The sequence below is a fragment of the Monodelphis domestica genome, chromosome 3 (genome assembly GCF_027887165.1).
Source record: "Monodelphis domestica isolate mMonDom1 chromosome 3, mMonDom1.pri, whole genome shotgun sequence".
Classification (NCBI taxonomy): domain Eukaryota; kingdom Metazoa; phylum Chordata; class Mammalia; order Didelphimorphia; family Didelphidae; genus Monodelphis; species Monodelphis domestica.
The window spans coordinates 295,318,605-295,342,684 of NC_077229.1; the positions used below are offsets into that span (position 1 = coordinate 295,318,605).

Sequence of the window (24,080 nt, forward strand, 5' to 3'; positions counted from 1 at the left end):
AACACATCTCAGCAGCAGGAATTATAAAGAGAAATTCCACTCAAAATCATCTCAGATAATAAAAAATACTTAGGAATCTATCTGCCTAGACAAACACAGGGACTATATGAACACAACTATGAAACACTTTCCACACAACTAAAACTAGCTTTGAGTAATTGGAAAAACATTAACTGCTCATGGATAGGACAAGCTAACATAATAAAAATGACAATTCTACACAAACTTATCTATCTATGTAGTGCCAAACCCAATGAACTTCCAAAAAACTTTTTTACTGAATTAGAAAAACACATAAAAAAGTTCATTTGGAAGAACAAAAGATCAAGGATATCCAGGGAAATAATGAAAAAGAATACAAAGGAAGGTGGCCTTGCAGTCGTAGATCTCAAACTATATTATAAAGTAGCAGTCATCAAAACAATTTGGTAGTGGCTAAGAGACAGAAAGGAGAATCAGTGGAATAGACTTGGGGTAAGTGACCTCAGCAAGACAGTCTATGACAAACCCAAAGACCCCAGATTGGGTGACAAAAATCTACTATTTGATAAAAATTGCTGGTAAAATTGAAAGACAGAATAGGAGAGATTAGGTTGGGATCAACAGCTCACACCCTACACAAAGATAAACTTAGAATGGGTGAACAACTTGAGCGTAAAGAAGGAAACAATAAGTAAATTATGTGAACACAGAATAGTATACATGTCAGACCTTTGGGAAGGGAAAGATTTGAAAACCAAGCAAGACTTAGAAAAACCACAAAATGTAAAATCAATCATTTTGACTACATCAAATTAAAAAGTTTTTGTACAAACAAAACCAATGCCACTAAAATCCGAAAGGAAGAAACAAATTGAGAAACAATCTTCTTAACAAAAACCTCTGACAAAGGTTTAATTACTTAAATTTATAAAGAGCTAAATCAATTGTACAAAAAAATCAAGCCATTCTCCAATTGATAAATGGGCAAGGTACATGAATAGGTAGTTTTTAGTTAATGAAATCAAAACTATTAATGTGCACATGAAAAAGTGTTCTAAATGTCTTATAATCAGAGAGATGCAAATCAAAACAACTCTGAGGTATCACCTCACACTTAGCAGATTGGCTAACATGACAGCTATGGAAAGTAATGAATGCTGGAGAGAATGTGGCAAAGTTGGGACATTAATACATTACTGGTGGAGTTGTGAATTGATCCAATCATTCTGGAGGACAATTTGCAACTATGCTCAAAGGGCACTAAAAGACTGCCTACCTTTTGACCCAGCCATAGCACTGCTGGGTTTGTACCCCAAGAGATAATAAGGAAAAAGATATGTACAAAAATATTCATAGCTGTGCTCTTTGTGGTGGCAAAAAACTGGAAAATGAGGGAATGAATGCCCTTAAATCAGGGAATGGCTGAACAGATTGTGGTATAGGTTGGTGATGGAATACTATTGTGCTCAAAGGAATAATAAAGTGAAGGAATCCCATAGGGACTGGAACAACCTCCAGAAAGTGATGCAGAGAGAAAGGAGCAGAACTAGGAGAACATTGTACACAGAGATTGATACACTTTGGTACAATCGAATGTAATAGACTTCTCTATTAGTGGCAATGCAATGTCCCTGAACAATCTGCAGTGATCTATGAGAAAAAACACTATCCACATGCAGGGGGAAAACTGTGGGAGTCAAAACACTGAGAAAAGGCAACTGCTTTACTACAGGGGCCAAGGGGATATGATTGGGGATGTAGACTCTAAATGACCATCCTATTGAAAATACCAACAATGTGGAAATGGGTTTGGATCCAGGATACATGTGATACCCAGTGGGATCATGCGTAGGCTGTGGAAGGGGTGGTGGGAGGGGAGGGAGGAAAAGAAAATAATTTTTGTATCTGATGAATAATGTTTGAAATTGACCAAATAAAAATAATGTTTAAAATTTTGTTTTGTTCTCTCCTTTTTCTACTTCATAAATTTTCCCTTAGGTCCTCTTCTTCCTGAGAGATTGACCATAGCATTTGATTTCCTTTCAATGTTTCCTTGAACAGGTTATATCAAATATTTCCCACTATTTTATTCATTTTAATTCCTTTTTGGCATAGAGATTTACTTATTTGATATTTTATTTTCCCTCAATTAGATATTCAAAAAACTATTTTAAGCATCTGGCTTTTAAATTTTTTGTCTCAAATCCTCTCCATTCCTCCTTATGTAAGGATAATTTTAGTGTTTTGACTTAAAATCTAAATAATTTGGTCACCAGGTGTGATTCCCAAATAATAAAATACCCAAGTCAGCTAGGAATTATGGAGATTTTAATTAATATAGAGAGAAGGAATTAAGGAAAGAGGAGAGAGAGAGAGAGAGAGAGAGAGAGATAGAGAGAGAGAGAGAGAGAGAGAGAGAGAGAGAGAGAGAGAGAGAGAGAGAGAGAGAGAGAATTTAAACTGCTCTGGTTCAGGCTGAGCCAGGAAATAGTTAAAGGCCTTGGCCAAAGTGGCCTTCCTGGGTCTAAGAGTAAGGAAGTCAGTCTTATCACTCACCACAGGACCATCTCCATGTTGGGTTCCAGTCCTCCACTGAACTCAATCTCCTGAAATGAGTTCAGAAGAATCTCTTGAACTGACTTTTAGCCTTCTTTTAAAGATAATTTTCTCTTATGTCACCTCCACTAAATTTTTATGTCTATCAATCACATTGGACACTTTTTTCCCAGGACTGCCATTTCTTAGTTCTCACCACTCTTTAGTTCTCACCTTCTCTGGTTAGGTTATATCTTCTGAGGTACTTCACACTTCTTTGTTAAGCTTGCCTTTTGTGAGTTACTTGACCTTTTTGTGATTAATTTAACCTTTAGAGGTACTTAACACCTTTTTGTATTAGATCTAAAAATAGACCTAGCTTAGGGTTTTAGGTATGAGTTAAATACCTTCATTGTTCAATCAGGAAATTACAACTTTATCTTCCCCTAAAATATGTCTAAGTATGAGTGGAGTAATTTAAAGTTCCCAAGATATTCCTGATTCTTGTTGGATTAAGTATTTCCATTGTTACAATAAGGAAATAGCTAAATCAAATCTTCTAAAATACAGTCTGAGTACTTTTTAAGATTCACACTCACCAATACAAATCAATATATTCTACATATGTAACCAATTAAAATGTGTTCCTTATTAATTCTTTTGTTAAAGAAACTCAAATAAAATATTAAGAAAATGAAAACAGTATGGTTTGGTCTGGATTTGGAATCTATCAATTCTTTCTTTGGAAGCAGATGATCTTTATTTTTTTTTCATCAGAAGATCACTGGGATTGTTTTGTATCATTGAATTCCTGAGAATAGCTTTGGTGTTCACAGTTGGTCATCTTATAACACTGTTACTATTGTGTACATCATACTCTGGGTTCTGCTTATATCACTCTGCATCGGTATTTTTATGTCCTTTCAGGTTTTTTCTGAATTCTTTCTGCTCATCATTGCTTATAGCACAATAGTATTCCATTACAATTATATACAATGACTTAGTCATCCCTCAAATGACAAGTATCCCCTCAATTCCCAATTCTTTGCCCCCCCAAAATAACTGATTTTAATATTTTTAAACATATTTGCCCTTTTTTATCTCTTTGGCATACAAACCTAGTAATGATACTGCAGAGTCAAAGAATATATCCTGTTTTATAGTCCTTTGGGCAGAGATCCAAATTGCTTTCCAGAATGGTTGGTTCAATTCACAACTCCTGAATAATGAATTAATATTCGAATTTTCCCATATTCCCTACAACTTTTGTTTTTCTTTTCTATCATAATAGGCAACTTGATAATTGTAGGGTTGCTTCTCAGAGTTGTTTTATTTGCATTTCTTTAATTAATAATAATTTAGAGCAATTTCACTAATATACAAAACATGAATTATTTTGTCTAATATTCCTTCTTATATTTTGACCAATTATTAATTGTAAAATAATTTACATAGTTATAAATTAACTAATTTCTTTGTGTATTTGTGAAATGAAGCTTTTATTAGAAACATCTGCAATTTTTTCACTTCTATGATTATTATGTATTATGTTCCATTCTATTCCCATTCCTTTATCCTACTCTCCTTCCTTTCATTCTATGCATGCATAAAAGCAATTTTTTTCTTTTATTTTCAGTTATATGTAGAAAACAATATCTTAATTAGAATAGGACAATTGTTAAAGAAGTACAAAAATCCACAATTGTTTTCTGACATGATAGGATACAGATTCTCTTCCTCCCTCTCTCCCCTCCCCCCACTCATGGTGATGAATAATCCAATATAGGTATACCAGTGCTTTCATGTTGTGATAGAAGAAACATTTTACACATACAAAAAAAAAACTTATGAAGGAAATAAATTGGAAGATAGCATGCTCTGATCTTTAAACAGACTACAACAGTTACTTCTTTGGCTATAATTAGGATTTTTCTTAATGGGGATCTTGTGAGCAACTTACTTTGTTGATAGTGTTTTAGTCAGTCCACAGTTGATATTTGTATATTTTTGTTACTGTAAACATTGTTCTACTGATTTTGCTCATTTCATTTTGCATCAGGTCATATGAAATTTTCTGGGTATGTTTTTTTCTGAATGAATATTCATCATTTCTTATGGTGCAATAATATTTCATATGCCTCTACTTATTCTCCCATTCCTCCAGTAATGGACAAACCCACAGTTTCCAATTCTTTGTCACTATAAACAGTGCTGCTAAACATATTTTGTTACAAATGGGTTCTTCTCAACTCTGATTTCTTTGGGATACAGAAAAAGGGGAGATACTATTGTGACAAAGGGTATGTAGAGTTTTATGGCCCTTTTTACATTGAGCGTGTATATTCTTCATTCTTTGATGTAATTCTAATGACAGTACAGTTTAAATGTTCTCTCCTCACGTCTCCCATATTCTTTTCCACTCTAATAGCTCTCTCATGTCTTTTTTTAAACTTATCCCTCCTTCTTTCTTCTAAAATGTTCCTCTTCCTGACCTCTTCAATTTAATTTTAGATATCATCCCATCATATTGAAATTATACTTTGTTCTCTATGTATACTCCTTCTAACTGTTTTAATGATTATAAAGATTACAATGACAATCTTCCCTTGAGTGGATAGAAAAAATTCAATCTTACTGAACCTCTTCTGATATCCCTTTCCTTTTGATCTTATTAGGTTTTTCTTGTCTTATATTTGAGAGTCAAATTTTCCATTCATTTTTTTTATCAGAAATGCTTGAAAGTCCTCTAGTTCATTAAATACCCATCCCCAACCCTCTGAAAGATTATACCCATTTTTTTTCTAAAAGGTCATTCTTGGTTGTAATCCTTTTCCCTTTGACCTGTGGAATATCACACTGCAGGTCTTCCAGTTCTTTAATATAGATGCTCCTATATCTAGTGTTAGACTAAATGCTAATATTCAGCTTATTTATTTTTGATTCCTTTCAATATTTTCCTATAGAATGAGAAATTCTGGAACTTGACTAATGGTATTTCCATTGGGGTTCTTTTCAGGAGGTTATCATTGGATTCTATTTCTATTTTATCTTCTGTTTATTGAATACCAGGGCAATGTTCCTTGACAATTTCTTGAAAGTGCTGTTTAAGTACTTTTTTTAATTTATGGAATTCGAGTAGTTCAATAATACTTAGATATTTTCTCCTGGATCTATTTTATAGGTTTGCTATTTTCCTCATGAGATATTTCATATTTTATCCTATTTTTTTCTTTCTCAACTTTATTTTGATTTGATGTCTCATACAGTCATTAGCTTCCAGTTGCTTAATTCTAATTTTTAAATAATTAGTTTCTTTAGTTATTTCTTGTGACCACATTTTCCATTTGACCAATGCCACTTTTTATAAAGTTCTCTTCAGTGAATTTCTGTGCTCTTTTACCAATTGTCCTATTCTGTTTAATATATTATTTTCTTCACTATTTCTGTGCTTCTTTTACCAAAGTGATGAGGATTTTTTGGATGACTTTTGTTCATCACTCAGATTTCTTTCCCCATTTTTCTACTTTTTCTATTTCTCTGATTTAAATATTTTTTTTGTTTACATCAGGAATTCCTTTTGGTCTTAAGGTTATTCATATTTTTTGGAAGTTTTGAATGAAATAGTATCGACATTGTTGTCTTCTGAGTTTGTGTTTTGGATTTCCCATTGACCAAAACAACTTTCTATATTTAGTTTCTTATTTCTCAATTGCTCATTTTCAATCCCTTTTCATATCTTTTAACCTAATCGTTTTACAAACTGACTCTAGTCCTGTTGTTAAGTAGGCATTGTGCTAAGCTTCAGTTTTTTGGTAGGTTGTCTTCAGAACTCGTTCTCTAGATCTATCAGTTATCAGTACTTCCAAGATGGTAAGATCTAAGGAGAGGTGTGTTTAATACTTTTCTGGACTGTGTTCTGTTGTGTGAGCTACAAAAAGTACTCTTTCACTTTCTATAAGATATTTTTATTAGTCTAACAAGAAATTGATGGCAGCAGTCTAAACCATTAGTATTCTGAGATACCTAAATCTTAAATATAATCTTAATTCTTTTCCTCTCCAATATTCAGTTACATGTAGAAACAATTTTAATCCCTTACCTTCTGTCTTAGAATAAGTACTATGTCTTGGTTCCAAGGCAGAAGAGTGGTAAGGGCTAGGCAATGAGGACTAAGTGACTTGCCCAGGGTCACAGTGATATGAAGCATTTAAGGTCAGACTTGAACCCAGAACTTCTTGACTGTAAGACTAGCTCTCAATCCACTGAGCCACATAGCAGCCCTCTATAGAAATAATTTTTACAATAATTTTTGTCTTTTTTAAATTTGGATTTTCCTTCTTCTTACCCTTCCAGTCTATCTAAGACAATGAATTGTCTGATACAGGTTATTGGCAGATAACACATATTTCTATATTTCTCATGTCATATCACACATACAATAAAAATCTCATGATGGAATCATAGTAGAAGATTCCATGTTTTGATCTAAACTCAGATTCCAACAGTTCCTTCTTTGGTATGGATAGCATTTTCATCATAAATCCCTTTGGGCTACATTGACTTTACTGGTAATGCTTTAGAGCTTCACAGCACACTAACTTTTTTCCACTTTGGACCTCTGACTTGGGTCCATTGGTCCTCTGTGGCTGTAAGTACTGGTGTGTGTTTGTTTATCTCTTTGTTCTAAGACTCCTACTTGCAGAGAGCTGAATATACATATGTATAATACAACAGTGTCATGCACCTAGAGCCATCAAAAGGACCCCTATAATAATCTTCTGATGAGTTGTCTGGTCCTCTTATCATCTGTGGCTGAGTTTCATGAGCCTATGCTGATGAATTCACTTGTCCCCAAGACCTGTATTGGTTTGCTGTTCTGTTCTCCATTTACAGCCCAGTCCTCTAGGTACATCTTGCTAATCTTCTTAGTTATTTTGGCCAGGAAAAAAAAAAGTTTCACCTTATCCTTTTGTGGGTTCTGTCAATCCATAATTTGTTCTGTGACATTATATTGAAGTATTTTGGAAGGCAATTTGATAGAGATCAGATGTGTACCTTCTCTGTCATTTCTACTCTCATTTTCTTTCATTATTTCTTTTTGTAGTACAGTTCCACAAAACTAGTAAGTGTTTCTGGGCTATGCAAGATGTTGAGAGGCTTAGGCAAAGTGTTTTTAGCTTTTCTTCATTAGGACTATATGTGTGTTTGTGTGTGTGTATGTGTATGTGTGTGTTCCACTTCTGACATAATTTCTGTGATTTTTTAAAAATAAATTTCCAAAGTGTTCTTTTTTCTTATCTAGTTTTTAAGTGCCTTTTCCCAATTACTTTCCATATTTTGTTAGTCAGTAATTTTTACTTGTCCTTACCTTAGTTCCCATAGTTGTTTACCTTTCTTATATTTCTATGTAAGAATGTTTGCAAAGCAAATAACCTGATTAAACCTTATTTTCTTTGTAAGAAAATGTCAAATGCTTCTCTTTGAAATCAATCTTTTCTCACTTTTTTAGGCTTAGGTTTACAAAGGATGTCATGTTGCATTGAACTTTGAGCTTCTTTATTCCTTTTCACTTTATTGCCTTTTGTTGTATACCATGGTGAAGTACATTGCTATTCAAATATTCTTTCAAGGATGTTTCTCAAATTTGCTTGCAGAATTTGATGTTTGTCTTTGCAAGAATTTTATTTAAACACTATCTGTCTCATAATATGAAGCATAAATTACCCCTTCTAACATATGCACACACTCTGGAGGCAATCTCTAAAACTTAAGTACATTCAGAAATTCTTATAAATTTCTTCCACTATTACTTGAATTATGGTGTTCAGGGTTTTTCCTGTCCTCAGACATATAATAATTAAGTCTCTGTGAAATATGATTTTGAGATCAATAAATTTTGTCTGTATACAAATGGTGATTCATTGAAATTTTAATTTATTCTCTTTTTTCAGATATTTTTTCATTACATGTATTTGCATTCCATGTTGACTATACTTTCTCTTGATTTAATAGTGAGGATTTCAACTATGGGCATAAATTTCTGTTCTGATAATTTTTCCATTGTTTGTGTCAACAATTATACTCTTAAGAATATTATTTCTTTCTTTAACTTTTAAGGATCATGTTGTTTTGATTCTATGCTGTTTGGGGCATTTAGATTGTCATATGCTTCATCAGGTATTGATTTGTTTTCTTTATCTTTCAATATTTATTATGTTTGGACTCATTTAAATGATCTGGAGGCCATCTTCCCTCCTCGTTAAATTTTGTATTCTTGTAGGGAACTGTTTTCTGTTCCCTAATATCTTTTATAATTTAATCCTCTCTCCTACACACCTTGATTATCAACTTTCTAAGTCTCGTTTGATAGTGGTTTTCCCAAAGGTTGGACTTCAAAATTGTCTCAAACTCTATCCAAGCTGGAGCATTCACTTTGAAGTTTCTATACCAATTTAATTCTAGGACATGGTGATGACATTGAAATATACCTATCTGCATGATTGTTCCTTTCTTTTATTCTTAATGAAGCCACAACCTCACATTCTGCCCTAGTTCCTGCTCTTCTTTAGTTTTCTGATTGGTCTCTGATAGATGAGAGCAAAGGTATTGTCCTTCTACACAGGTAATGCCCCCAATTTTCTGTACTTCCTCCTCCACCATCAGAGGGTGTGTATGTGAAGGGGAAAGGAAGTGGAGTTCTGATGCTTATTACTTCATATTTATAGAGGGAGGGATTGTATGGGGGATAGTTGCCATGGACTGAGATCTCGGAGCCTAAATCTGTATGGTTATCAGGGTCGAGGACAGCAGAGAAGTATATTAGAAACTACATATTTTCCCTTATTGACATTTCAACATTTTAATGCCTCAATAGGATACTTGTTATTTTATATCACCAAAACAATTATAATTATTTTATCTCTTTTTCATAATTCTTATTCTGGATAAGGTTGAGAAATGATGAGGATTAGGGCAAATTTCTGTTCCTTCATCTTTTGAATACTGTGACCCTTTAGTGACTAGCAAATATTTATTGTCATATTGTTTTATTTATTTATCTCTGACAATACTTTTTACATGATAATTTTGAATTTCATGTAAATTGAATCTAACTGGTGAAAATATTTCCATTGTGTCAAACAGGTTTGTTATTCTTTTGGCATGAATGTTTATGAGGTAGGCTATATATACAGAAGATGATAAAATACAAACAAGGTTAACAACCTGGTGAGGAGAGTTGATTAGTGACAAAGAATAAGTTTCTAGAAGTGAATACCATGTCTTACTTTGAATAACCTGAGTAGGGACTAAGTGTGTAAATCCTTTTGAAAGTAGAGTAAAGATGAGACTTCTATCTTTAGTTATTCCATTTGTCCTTTACATTTAGCCTACTAGCTAATTGCAAAGCTTACAGAAAGACAGGGATATAGTGATTAGTTACTAAATATAGAAACTTTTTTTGCCACATAAAATACATTTGTTTGAGACAAAACATTTTAATAGATATTTGTTAGGGCACAGTATTCATTAACAATCTGCTAACCACATGTATATGAATTGGGTTATTATTGTTAATAGAAATTGGTTTGAAATCTTATAGATTTGTGATTAAGGTCTTTATTCTAAGTGAATTATCATGTTCCCTAAAGAATTATTTTAGGATTATGACCCCCTTTTTCCCTTGGATGATAATTTTCAATTAAGTAATAAGTATAATCATATGCAAATGTCTCTCACGTAGAAACATATTTAAATTTTACTTTAGTTTATAGGGCAAAGGAATCACAGCTTCTCAGAGCTAGAACAAACCTGATGATTTATTCAGTACAATATTTACCTAATCAGAAATAACATCTTCAGCATCCCAGGATCTCATGGAAGCTTTCTAGTGAAGGAAAGCTCATTGTCTTTTAAGGCTTCCCTTGCCTCTCAAATATGACTATAATTGTCAGAAAACGTCTCACTACATTAAACCTAAGATCTGACTCTATGAAGTTCTAAGTATTATTGCTTCTTCTGCCTTATAAAGACATGTATATTTGGAAAAATATGGGGCAATTGTAGCTAGTATGAGATACACAAAGTTAACAGATCAAGCAGTCTATTTGGTAATTTAAGAATACTTCAATAGAAATGTAGAACCATTTAAAGAACTCCTCCTCAGATAATATATATATATATATATATATGTATATATATATATATACATAGAATATTTTCCATAGGATAAAATGATATTGAAGTCTTAAATTGCAGCAGTCAAGGGAATAGCCATATCTATGAAATTATGAAGTCATAAAATTACTGAAATATCAATATTTTTGCCTACTAGAGTTTGAGATTTGGACATAGTGAAAAATTATTGAAACAACATACACAGTCACTATACTAAGAACAGAACAAAATGAGTTTACAAAAGAGGTCAACATAAATAAAAGCCAAAATAATTTATACAAGAAAAATGTAATTAAAAGGAATCCACTTAGTGGGAAAATAATCAATATAAGATTGATGGTTTTGTTTTTAAATTCTGAAAAACAATCCTTCATCATCAAAAATTATCACATATTTATATATACACATTTATAACTATATATATTATTATAGTTGTCAAGTACTTTATTTGTATTACATCTGGATCACTAGATATTCATAACAAATAGTACAGATATTATTACCCCTTTTTTACAAATAAGGAATTTGTCTCAGTGAAATTTAGTGACTCACAGTCACAAAATTATTGTTACAGAAAGGTTTCAAACTCTGATCTTTCCTGATTCTAAATCTAATACTCTTTGTAGTATGTTAAAATTGTATTATTTATAAAAGATTGTGCATTGGGCAAGACATTTAACTTCTCCTCAACTCTCACCTGATCTGTGATATGAGATTCTTGAACTAGATAATATATTGTGCCTTTAAACTTTTAAGAGTCTATATTTTTAAACATGTTGATTCATTCTGTTTGGCTATTATTTTGTTATAAAGGAGAGCATCTCTTTAGGCTTAGGGAAAGCAAGGAATCAATGATAACAATTAAAAAATATAGGAAAAACTCAATAGACTATTAAGAAAATATATAGAAGAAAATAAAAATAAGAACAAGGGACATAAATAAAAATTTATATTACTTAATCAAATTTATTATTCAAAGAAAAATGAACTACTTATTCTAAATATTCCTGATTGATTTGCTTTTTAGTTCCTATTTTTATTGATATTTACTGGTGCCTGCTAATTTTTAATTCAATAATAAATGGATTTTTCAATCCATTTTGTGAGTCTAACTGGAATGATTTTTCAAAACTGAAATGATTGAATTTTGTCAATTTAGTCTTATTAAAGAGAAATTCAGATGAGATTTTCAAATTATTTTATCACTTGTAAATCAATTTTGGAAAAAAAAGGTAAATTATTTCTATATTATCCACTAGAAATCTACAAATAACCTCTAAAGTCTGTATTTTTGTAATAGCATTAATTGTTTTTTATCTTACCTTTAATTGATATATTTTATTCATAATTTCTACTACTAACCATTCAATATAAGATGACCTCATTTAATCAAGAAATCAATGTAAAAAGTCAGTTTTATGCCATTGTCATGCATGTTTGCACAGATTTCAATTCTTGACCAAGGAAAAATGCTTGTCTATCTAGGAAAGTAATTTCCCTCAAGAGAGATTCCTATGTTGAAGTGAAGGAAGTAATGGACACCTAATTTGGAGATAGATTGATTAAATCATTTGTGCCCCACACAGCCCAATCTCCAGCCACTTCATCATAAAGCTTGTAAAATCAATAGAGTTCTTGGTCTAGATCACTATCTTGGTCCACTATTATTAAACCACGTGATCTGTTATTCCTTCTGACTCTGTCTGATTCTGGCTCACTGAATTCTGTAATTCTTATGCTATTTGTTTTATTTGGATCAGTGTCATGTAAAGTTGTTTCAGTGTTATTAACTATGGCTTTCTGTGCTGATCTAACCCTATGTCACCAACTTTTATATTTCCCAAATCTGTTTCTGTTTGTTCCTCATTAATAAGCTTTAGATTTATGTTTTGAGTTGTTAAACTTGTGTCATGGGGTTAACTTCTTCTTGCTGATATGCAATGATGTTGCCAACATTCATAGTTTCTACTCTATCATCAGGCTGAAGTTTTTTGTTCATCTTCACTCTCTTTTGACTGTGTAGAGATAGAAACCTCTCCATCTATGAAGTTTTCTTCTGGGAATAAGTTTAGTACAGCTGCATTTTCCCCTGCATCACTGGGAAGTGTGCCTTCATTCTTCCCCAAAGTACTCCATACATATGATTCTGGCTGTGTAGCTATGGTCACTGCTTTGCTACCTTCTGCCAATTGTATGGTTCAATTAGTTAAATCTTCTTGATTTAAATCATTTCCAAAGTTATCTTCATCTAAGGTTGATTGTACTATCTCCTCTACTTCACTGGGAAATGACTTTAAATCATAGCTACTCTTAATATCATATAATGTTACTTGGCCAGACCCGCCTCCTCGACTTGGAAAGTTGGTTCCAAGTCTGCCATTTGAATCCTTGGTTGTTCTAGAAGTTACTTAATTTTTTCATTCCATTCCTATCTTCAAATTTTACTGTAATTTCACCTCCATTACTTTGAATATGATTATTATTTTCAAACGTAATGTCAGCTTCATTTTAATTATATTTTGTATTTACTAAATTAGTCATTGTAGGATGGAAACTTTTAACTTCAGGATTCAAATTAGATATTTTTCCTAAGGTGATCTGTGTCAAATACCTATTTGAAGAATTAACTGTTTCTTACGGGATGTTATACAAATCTGTGAATGTCTTAAAATCATTTACAGCTCCATTAACAGTAACCTCATTGGTAACAGTTTACTTATGTTTTGATTTTCTGCTACAGTCGTTTTGCTGCAGGGAATTGAAATTTTATTTCTCTGTATCTCTAACTCCTGCTTGAGTTTATGTGATTTTTTTCTGAATTTTTCTTTTACAAAATTCAATCCCTGTTTCCAATCTCCATTGACAAAAGTTTTCCAAGAATGATTTGACTTGATCTCTACTTTTTTCATGAATGGTTACTATACAGTTTTTCTCTAAGTCTCCTATCTCTGTTTTCATTTGAGAAATGATATTTTTAACTTCTTCATCAAGCTCTTTTACTTATTTCTGCCTGTCAATTGATTGTTTACTTGGTTTGCACTTCACAGCACTCACAGATTCAATTTCTTGAACCACCTTTTCACTGTCTCTTATCTGTTTTCTCCTAAGTTTAACAGCAGCCTCTTGTTTTTTTGCATTTCTCTATCTCCATGCACCAAACTAAATACACTATAGTGCTGGCTTCATAATTCTCTCCTAACCATGTCTGCATATTTGGGCTTAGTCCCTGCCTTTACAGCATGTCTTATTTCTTGCAGACTTGCTGCAGCTTGTTCACATGATTTCAATGAACACTGATTACAACAAGTAGATTTCTGCTTATTATATTACATTTGTGTGTTTTTGTTGCTATTAACTTCATACCTCTTCTTGAGAAAACAGTCTTTGATCAGGTGTCCAGTTTTATGGCAGAAAACAAAACCATTGCCTAGTCTTTCTGTGAACTTTTCTTGGCTGATAAACAGGTTTTGGGTATGTTCTAACAGTATTCAAATTCTTAATTTCTTCAATCTCTTTGTCTCTTAAAATTTTCTGTGATTCATTCAATTTTTGCTGTAAATCTGTCACCTGTCTTCTTTGATCTGTGTGATTGTCATATATGTATGATGTAACATCTCTTAATTCAGTCAAATTCACGGTATCTTATTTAGGAAAATAACGTTTGAAAAAATTTCTGAGGTGTGGTGTGCATACTTTCAGAAATTGTCTCCTTACCTGAGATATAGACACTTCCCTATTTGTTTCTATGCCCATTATAGAATCTGTTTCATAAAGTCAATCAATAAATGAAGCTAGATGTTCTCCTGTGTTTTGCACCAGCTTATCAAATTTTCCCCACGCATTTGGTTTTGAACAACACATTTTTATGGCTTGTAGCAAGTCTTCCAGGCATTTCCTTAGATAGGTCATGCTTATGGGATTAGAGAAATCAAAATATTCTTTTTTGCTTCTTTATAGGCCAACTTGTCAGGGCACTTTCTGATCTAGTCTTATCAATAAACCAGCGATGCTCATGGAGGCTAAAAATTTCTGACATAAGAAATTCCACATCCTCAAAATTGGGTTCAAAATTTCAAAAAGCACATTTTAGCTCCTTATACCTTCTATGGGACTCATTGATAAACTTTGGGAACATTTTCTTTATAGAATCTAATTCCTGAATAGTAAATGACCTATGAATGTTTGAGTGAAACACAACAACTGTATCAGCTAACTTTGTAATATCTTTATTATTTTATTTTTTTCCTTTGAAGTAGTTTATTTAGTCAATTTAGAACATTATTCCTTGGTTACAATAATCACATTATTTCCCTCCCTCCCCTCCAACCACACTTCCCGCAGCCAATGAGCAATTTCATTGGGTATTACTTGTGTCCTTGATCAGAACCTATTTCCATGTTGTTGTTTACACTAGCATGTTCATTTAGAGTCAACATCCCCAAGCATATCCTTTTGATGTATTCATCATGTATGTATTCAAGCAGTTGTTTTTCTTCAGTGTTTTTACTCTTAATGTGTTTCTTCTGGATGTGGATAGTGGTTTTCCTTGTAGGTTCCTCCAAGTTGTTCTGGGTCATTGCTTTGACACTAATGGAGAAGTCCATTACATTCAATTGTAGCACAGTGTATCAGTCTCTGTGTACAGTGATTTCCTTGTTCTACTCCTCTAATTCTGCATCAATTCCTGGAGCTTGTTCCAGTCCCCATGGAATTTCTCCACTTTATTAATCCTTTGAGCACAATAGTATTCCATCACCAACATATATCACAATTGGTTCAGCCATTCCCCAATTGAAGGGCATCCCCTCACTTTCCAATTTCTTGCCACCACAAAAAGCACAGCTATGAATATTTTTGTACATATCTTTTTCCTTATTATCTCATTGGGGTACAAACCCAGCAGTGCTATGGCTTAATCAAAGGGCAGACATTCCTTTATTGCCCTTTGGGCATAGTTCCAAATTGACCTCCAGAATGGTTGGATCAATTCACAACTCCACCAACAATGAATTAATGTACCGACTTTGCCACACCTCCTCCAGCATTCATTACTTTCCTTTGCTGTCTTGTTAGCCAATCTGGTAGATGTGAGGTGATACCTCAGAGTTGTTTTACTTTGCATTTCTCTGTTATAAGAGATTTAGAACACTTTTTCATGTGCTTTTTAATAGTTTTGATTTCTTTAACTGAAAACTGCCTATTCATGTACCTTGCCCATTTATCAATTGGAGAATGGCATGATTTTTTTGTACAACTGATTTAGCTCTTTATGAATTTGAGTAATTAGACCTTTGTCAGAGGTTTTTGTAATGAAGATGTTTCCCAATTTGTTGCTTCCCTTCTAATTTTGTATACATTAGTTTTGTTTGTACAAAACCTTTTCAATTTGATGTAACCAAAATTATTGATTTAAATTTTGTGATTTTTTCTAGCTCCTGCTTGGTTTTAATGTCTTTCCTTTCCCAAAGATATGACAAGTAAACTATTCTGTATTCACATAATTTGCTTATAATTTCCTTCTTTATATTCAGGTCATTCACACATTCTGAGTTTATCTTGGTGTAGGGTGAGACATTATTCTAAATCTAATCTCTCCTACTGTCTTCCAATTTTCCCAGCAGTTTTTATCAAATACTGAGTTTTTGTCCCCAAAACTGGGATTTTTGGGTTTACCATAGACTATCTTGCTGAGGTCATTTAACCCCAAGTCCATTCCACTTATCCTCCTTTCTGTCTCTTAGCCAGTACCAAATTGTTTTGATAACCACTACTTTAGAGTATAGTTTGGCACTGCTAGTCCTCCTTCCTTTGCATTTTTTCATGATTTCCTTGGATATCCTTGATCTTTTGTTCTTCCAAATGAAGTTTATTTATGTTTTTTTTCTAATTCAGTAAAATAAGTTTTTCAGTAGTTCAGTGGGTATGGCATTAAATAAGTAAATTAATTTGGGTAGGATTGTCATTTTTATTATGTTAGCTCATCCCACCCATGAGCAATTAATGTTTTTCCAATTGTTTAGCTCTAGTTTTAATTATATAGAGAGTGTTTTATAGTTGTGTACATATAGTTCCTGCGTTTGTCTGGGCAGATAGATTCCTAAGTATTTTATACTGTCTAGGGTGATTTTAAGTGGGATTTCTCCTTCTAATTCTTGCTACTGAAATGGGTTGGAGATTCATAGAAATGCTGATAACTTATGCAGATATATATTTTTATCCTTATACTATGCTAAAGTTGTTGATTGATTGGAATAGCTTTTTGGTTGATTCTCTAGGATTCTTTAAGTAAACCATCATATCATCTGGAAAGAGTGACAGCTTGGTCTCCTCATTGCCAATTTTAATGCCTTCAATTTCTTTTTCTTTTCTAATTGCTACTGATAGTGTTTCTAGTACAATTTTAAATAATAGAAGTGATAATGGGCATCCTTGTTTCACTCCTTATCTTATTGGGAAGGCTTCTAGTTCATCCCCATTGCAGGCAATGTTTGCTTATAGATTTAGATATATACTGTTTATTATTTTTAGGAAAGGCCCTTCTATTCCTATACTCTCTAGTGTTTTCAATAGGAATGGGTGTTGTATTTTATCAAAGGCTTTTTCTGCATCTTTTGAAATAATCATGTGATTTTTGTTGGTTTCCTTGTTAATATGGTCAATTATTTCGATGGTTTGACTAATATTGAACCATGCTTGCATTCCATATGAATCCGACCTGTTCATAGTGAATAGCCCTTGTGATGACTGACTGGAGTCTTTTTGCTAGTATCCTCTTTAAGATTTTTGCATCTATATTCATTAAGAATATTGGTCTATAGTTTTCTTTCTCTGTTTTTTACCTGCCTGACTTTGGGATCAGAACCATGTTTGTGTTGTAAAATGAATTTGATAGAACTCCTTCTTTGTTTGTTCTGTCAAATAGTTTGTATAATATTGGCATTAGTTGTTCTTTGGATGTTTGATAGAATGCATTTGTGAATCCATCTGGACCTGGGGATTTTTTCTTAAGGAGTTCTTTGAGGGCTTGTTCAAAATATTTTTCTGATATGGGGTTTTTAGGTAATTTATTTCTTCCTCTTTTAATCTAGGCAATTTATATTTTTGTAAGTATTCATCCATATCACCTATATTGCCATATTTGTGGCCATATAATCGGGCATAGTAGTTTTTAATGGTTGCCTTGATATCCTCTTCATTAGATGTGAGGTCTCCCTTTTCATGGTGGATACTGTCAATTTGGTTTTCTTCTTTTCTTTTTTTAATTAGACTGACCAGTACTTTGTCTATTTTATTTGTTTTTTTTTCAAAGTATTGGCCTCTAGTCTTATTTATTAAATCAATAGTTCTTTGACTTTCAATTTTATTAATTTCTCCTTTGATTTTTAGGATTTCGAATTTAGTCTTCATCTGAGGATTTTTAATTTGTTCTCTTTCTAGTTTTTTTTTTTAATTTGCATGCCCAATTTATTGAGCCCTTCCCTTCTTAATTTGTTAATATATGAACTCAAGGATATAAATTTCCCCCTGAGTACTGCTTTGGCTGCATCGCATAGGTTTTGAAAGGATGTCTCATCATAGTCATTTTCTTCAATGAAGTTATTAATTGTTTCCATGATTTGGTGCATACATGTTGAGTACTGATATTTCCTCATTATCTATATTGCCTGTTATTAGGATGTAATTAACTTTCCTATCTCTTTTAACTAGATTTATTTTTACTTTGGCTTTGTCAGATATCATGATTGGGACTCCTACTGTCTTTTATCAGTTGATGCCCAATAGATTTGGCTCCATTCTCTTACTTTCATCCTATGCATATCTACCTACCTCATGTGTGTTTCTTGTAGACAGCACATGGTAGGGTTTTGGAATCTAATCCACTCTGTTATTCACTTGTGTTTTATGGGTGAGTTCATTCCATTCACATTCAGATTTATGATTATTAGCTGTGTATACCCCAGCATTTTGAGTTCTACTCCTGGTCCTGCCTTTTCTTCTTTCACTATTTCCTTCTACATCAATGTTTTTAATCAGTCCCCCTAGTTTCCACCCTTATTTTACTTCCCTTTCTACCCCCTCCCTTATTATTCCCCCCCTTATTTTCCCTGTAGTCTTTCTAAAATTACTGCCCCACCCTCTCCCTGCCTTGGACTGCTTACCTCCCCACCAGTCTGTTTATTACCCTTCTACTCCCCTCTAGGGTACAAATGTATTCTTTGCCACAATGGATTGGATTGTTCTTCCCTCTTTGGGTCAATTTCAAAGCATGTAAGAGTTGAGTATGTCCTATCTCCAAACTCTTTACCCTTCCAGTGTATTGATGTTCTCCCCTCTCCCTCCATGAGATTCTTTCTGGCATATAAGTTTATCTCCATTTGTTTCTTTTCCCATTTCTTTTAGTATTAACCTCTGTTTTAGCTCTAGTTGTGTGTGTGTGTGTGTGTGTGTGTGTGTGTGTGTGTATATATGTATATATATATATGTATATATAGTATTTTAATTTAAATCCAAGATTTTTATTTTGATTGAGAAAAGATCTTCATGGAAGAAGGTTGCTAACTCCTAAATCCAGAGAATGAACTGTTGCAGAAAGATGCCAGAAAGCCTACACTATATCAAGAAGATCCAGAATGAACTTTTGATATGGTTGATTGAACTGAAGTTTGATTGAACATTTATTGTAAATGTACACATTTATGCTAAGAGGGACTGCCCCTAATTTGGATTTCTGTCAATGAACCTAGCAAAACATTGGTTTTGCTTTCTTTCTTTTCTATTTTCTCCCTCACTAGTCTAATTCCCTTTTAGAAAATTGAATATTGTATATATCTATAGTTAGAAGTGAGTTTAGGACTACAAGATGATTATGTTAAATGATCAATGGGAGACTAGGCTCCCAATGATCATCAGGGGAGATTGTGAGTCTTAAAATTTTGCAAACTTGTGAATGTTAAAAATTCTCAGACTCTACCTTAGAACACTTGGTTAGGATCATTCCCCATTTTAAACAATGAAGGTACTTGATTAGGAATGTGAGAACTCTAACATTACTCCACCCTTACTTAAGCATACTTTAGGGGAAGATAAAATTGTAAACTCTTTATTGAACAATGAAAAGTACTTAACCCATATGTAAAGTAAAGCTTAAAAACCTTAAGCTGGGTCAATTTTTAAATCTAATACAAAATGGTGCTAAGTACCTATGAAAGTCAGGCAACTTGATAACGTGCAAGGGACAAGCTTAACAAAAGAGGTGTGAAGTTTTAGTCTACCCAGAGATGTTGAGAACTAAAGAAGGTGTGAATTAAGAATGGTCACTCCTGTGAAGATGTCTACTGTGATTGGTAGATGTGAAAACTTAGGGGAGGTGACATAGGAGAAATTCTCTTTAAAAGGAGGCCAGAAGGCCTCTGAATGGAAGTTGAGCCTTGGAAGCTGAAGTGGAGCTTCCTGAGCTATACTGGAGGGTCTCTCTGAACACTAGAATCTTGCTTGGGACAAATCTTGTGTTGAGTGGATTAAAGGCTGACTGCTCTCTCTCTTAAGGATTAGGCCTAGGCTGACCTAGCCCTTTTCTCATTATTTCCCATGGCAAACACTTTATTTTAATATAAAATCAAGACACAAAAAATTATCTTTATAGTTTTGGCAATTCAAAGTCTTGAAACAATATTTTCATGGTCACAGTTTAAGGCAATCACTCTTTTAACTGCAACTATACACACACACACACACACACACACACACATATATATATATATATATTTATTCTTGCATATCTATATACCTATTTAGATCTTGTCCTTTCATCCTATACAGTTTGTCACTGTTCCCTCCAAGTGTAATTCTTCTAGCTGCCCAGGTGAAAACACCAGTTTTTAAGAGTTACCAATGGGTCCTAACCTCCATCCCGATGAGCTACATCTATCACGACAGCACCCTCCGGAACAAGGCGGTGTACAGCATTCGGCTGCCCGGCTCCTGGGACCCAGCTGCGTACCAGCGAGGAAATCGTATCCTCCTGGAAGGAGAACTGGTTGATGTCTCTCACCATAACATCTCAGATGCTAATGGCAAAAAGGAGCATTACTATGTGTTGTACATCAGACCCAGTTGCATCCATTGCCGAAAATTTGACTCCAAGGGGAACAAGATAGAGCCCAACTTCAGCAACACCAAGAAGGTGAACACAGGCTTCCTGTTGTCCTCGTATAAGGTGAAAGCTAAAGGTGACACAGACAGACTCTTGCCCATGAAACTGAAGGGGCTGGTGGAGAAGCCAGAACTGCTGGTGGTGTGTGACAATGAAATCACTTTAAAAGACTGATATATATTAATTTAAGGTCGCCAAGGAATTCAGCTATGTAATTCCTAAATGAAAACTCAAGTCAGTAGTCAACCTTTTATGGAGTTTAATTACAAACAGGAGGAAGAAAGGTATTAGAGATAGAGAGAGAGAGGGAGAGAGAAAGGGGAGAGAAGGGAATGGAGCTTAAATACCCCTTCTGTTTAGGCTGGGCCAAAAGGTCCAAGCCCTTAGATAGCTGAGGCAAAGAAAAGAGATCAGTCCCTATCACTCACATGACCAAAATGGAGAAACAGTCTCAGGGGCCTCCACCTCCAGCTTCCTTCAGAGCAAGCTTCTCAGAGCAAAACCTCTCCAACCAACCACCCCCCAGTCCTCAGACCCCCACTATCTTTAAGGAAAACATCCAAGTTCCCTCCCCTCAGTTCTCACATCTACCAATCACTGTCCATGTCTTCCCTGTGCCAATGGTGGCTCTAGCTTAACTCAGGACCGCCCAGAGGTCTGTGGCTTTGCACATGTCTGTTTGAAGGTCATATTCTCAAATAATTAAATCTTGATCCTTTGCTGCAGCCCTTCCTAAATCCTGTTACCCTGAGTAGGGTGGAGATTGGAATAATTAAATTTTGATCTATGCTGCAGCCCTTTCCATTGTTCAGCAAAAGGTTTCTGTCCTAAAGTAATCTTAAGAAGGGAGAAGGAGGAACCTCCCTTGCCAATGGGGTTCACATTCCAATAGAGTTCCCACTATCAGTATGAAATTTTCCAAGTATGAAATTTCCCAATGGTGAAATTTCCAACATTTATAAGTCTAAGAAATTTTAAGGTTTACAGGTGACAGGAAGCCACACTCCAGACCAGGCATTTGCATTTTGGATTCCAGAAGCATAGATAGAGAAGATTGAGTTGGAGCTGGGTGCAGAAGTTCGCCTGAAAAGTCAGGGCAATGGTCCTTTCATAGGCTCTCTAGCAAAACTCGAGGCTGGAACAGTGACCAAGTGTAATTTTGCTGGCAATGGACAAACAGGAGCATCCTGGACTGACAATATCATGGCCCAGAAATCCTTTGAAAGAACAGCATCAGAGATCCGAGGCCAGGGGGATGGTGAAGAGGATGATGAGTGGGATGACTGAGAGTATCCAGAAGTGGAGCATCTCTGTGGTGGCCTCTGTTAGCATTAGACTTGCTTTGAATCCTTTCTTGCTAACCTAAGCTTTGATGCTTCCTATGGAGGGGAAGGTATCATCACCTCATTTTCACAGATGCTTGGAGTATTCTTCCCACCTCTGCTAAAATCCTACTGAGACTGGGCAAGTGGCTCCTGGAGGACCTGGGCCCAAGGTCCATTCTTCTTAAGTTCTTGTCCAGGAAAGAGTCACTGTTTCCTCATTTAGGTGGCCTAAATATCCTGTGACCAAATAGGAGATGAATTGGAATGATTTATAACTGTACTTGGAGGGATGTGATTTCCTCAGGGATATGAATATGATTTACTCAGCTGAGACAGAGTGGTTTATGGGAGCAAGTTAGGTGAATCCCCTTTTGGTCATTTGGGTTTAATTTCCTGCATGGGCCCTTGAGGGACTTCAGTTGGGCATCCATTCCTCTGTCTTGCCATGTGTGCACCTTCCCTATTGCCTTGAACAATTTTTTATCCTCTCTCCCATAGACCTGTACCCCTCTTACCTCTGCCATGTACTCCTGTAGCTGTTGTCTTCTCTGATTTCCCCCTATCCCTTTACTAACTGTCCCATCACTGGGGCTGGAGATTTTAATCTCCATCTCCTGATTCCAAGAAGCCTTGGATTTGGCCAGCACTGACCGGGCAGTCAATAGATCAGTGCCAAATGGATGCAGTTATCCAACTCCACTGGTATATAATTGTTCCATAGCTCTAAAGCTAACATTACCAGTCTTAGAATGTCTTGGTTTTTTTAATATAATCTATACCTCTTTTATACCATGAGCTAATTTATCAACAATTGTTTTTAATTAAAGTAAATTTCTGGAGTGATAATACAAAACAAACCAAAAAAAAAGAGTTACCAATGACCTCTTTTCTTATAGGGATACATAACATTTTAACTTATTGAGTCTCTTCAAAAAAGGTTTTTGTTTGTTTGTTTGTTTTGTGTTGTTTTTCTTTATCCCCTTTTTTTAAATTACCTTTTGATGATTCTCTTGAGTTCTGTGTTTGGGCATCGAATTTTCTGTTCAGATCTTGCTTTTCCTTACAAATTCTTGGAATTCTTCTATTTTGTTGAATGACCATAATTTCCCCTGTAAGAATATAGTCAGTTTTGTTGGATAGTTGATTCTTGGTTGTAGACCTAGTTCCCTTGCTTTCCAGAATACCATATTCCATGCCTTTTGGTCCTTCAGTGTGGATGCAGCCAGATCCTGTATTTTCCTCACTGTGGTTCCATGGTATCTGAATGACATCTTCTTGGCAGCTTGTAATATCTTTTCTTTGGTCTGATAGTTCTTAAATTTGGCTATAACATTCCTGGGTGTTGTCAGTTGGGGATTAAGTACAGGAGGTGATCTGTGGATTCTTTCAATCTCCACTTTTCCCACTTGTTCTAGAATATTGGGGAAGTTTTCTCGAATAATTTATTGTAATATTATGTCCAGGCTTCTTCTTTTGTCATGGTGTTCTGACAGACCAATGATTCTTAAATTGTCTCTCCTCAAACGATTTTTCTAAATCGTCTGTTTTGTGAATTAGATGCTTCATATTTTCCTCAATTTTTTTCATTCTTTTGGTTTTGTTTTATAGTGTCCTGCTACCTTGCGATTTCACTTAATTCTAGTTGTATTCTGGGTCTTAAAGACTGGATTTTGTCCCTGGCTTTTTGGTCATCCTTCTCCTTTTCTGATTTTCTTTGGAGGTCATCTTTCATCCTCTTAACTCATGTTTTGTCTCCTTTGCCTCATTTTCCAGCTGGTTGATTTTGACTTTCAAGACACTATTTTCTCATTTTAGTTCAAGACCTTCTATTTCCATATGACTTATTTTAGTTTTTAAGTTCTTTTCCCAATTGTCTTTAGGCTCTCTTAATTGTGTTTTAAATTGCATTT

At 34.3% G+C, this 24,080-nt stretch overlaps 1 pseudogene; it reads left to right on the forward strand.

Moving 5' to 3' along the window:
* The first annotated feature begins 20,605 nt into the window (after positions 1 to 20,605).
* On the forward strand, positions 20,606 to 22,868 carry LOC100023402 (arpin-like; annotated as a pseudogene).
* Positions 22,869 to 24,080: the final 1,212 nt, after the last annotated feature.